A 1,164-nucleotide genomic window follows, 5' to 3' on the forward strand; every position below is an offset into this window, starting at 1 on the left:
TGATAGACTGAAGTAAAGGAGCAAGGAAAGAAAAATGACCAGGTTAGAGAAAATTAAAAGGAAAAATGTATGAGGTGAGGAAGAGCAACAGATAAAAAGTTACAAAATAAAAAGGAATATGTAAACAAACTTAGGTAAAAGGGGAATAAAAATTGAAAAAGATAAATTCACACTATACATATATACATACTCAGAAAAAAGACTTAAGAAACAATAGGAATTAAATGTGGAGAAGAGGCAAGTATGCTTCAGAAAAAAGACTTGACAAGAAACAATAGTAATTAAATGTGGAGAAGAGGCAAGTATGCTTCCTGAGGACTCCCTTATTACCTTGGATCTAATGTTTACAAGTGCTGTTTAAGAGCAGAGACTGTATCTTATTTCCTACGATGTACCCTGTAGGCCTTCAGTAAATGTTTATTGAATGAATAGATGAAAGTTTGCAGTGGGCTTCTGCCTTGAGTCTTATGAATAGGCACCTTACCTATTCTCCAATCGTTGGATCCTTGAGTTCTTTTGCATATCTGTAACGCTACAAAGTTATTGAGGAAGATATGGAACTGTCTATACACACACCTTATTGGCTGACCTGTTAGTTTCTGGAGTTTAGCTGTTTGTGATTTGCGGGTAAATATCTTGACTTTTGAATTTTTAAATAGCACTGTTGTGACATACCCTAAATACTTACAGCATAGTTTATTCTATTAGTTTCTGGAGTTTAGCTATATGGGAGGCAGCATGGAACACTGTATTTAAAGTTCAAAGGTTTCTCAAACCAGAACATAATCTAGCATCTCTAGAGATTTCTATTTACTAACTTCCAAAACTCTAGCTGATATTTAACCATGTATGCCTTTATTTGTTCTAAATTCAATTTGTGTAATTGACATGTATAATAGCATTCTCTTAGGACAATTTAAAAATACTTTGTAGACTTTTTATTTGCAAGGAGACAGAGAGAGAGAGAGGAAGAGAGAGAGAGAAAGAGAGAGAGAGAGAGAGAGAGAGAAAGCACGCACACCAGGGCCTCCAGCCACTGTAAATGAACTCCAGATGCATGCACCACCTTATGCATCTGGCTTATGTGGGTCTTGGAGAATTAAGCTTTGAATCGGGGTCCACAGGCTTCACAGGCAAGCGCTTAACAGCTCAGCCATCTCTCCA

This window comes from Jaculus jaculus, chromosome 4, assembly GCF_020740685.1.
Source record: "Jaculus jaculus isolate mJacJac1 chromosome 4, mJacJac1.mat.Y.cur, whole genome shotgun sequence".
Lineage (NCBI taxonomy): Eukaryota > Metazoa > Chordata > Mammalia > Rodentia > Dipodidae > Jaculus > Jaculus jaculus.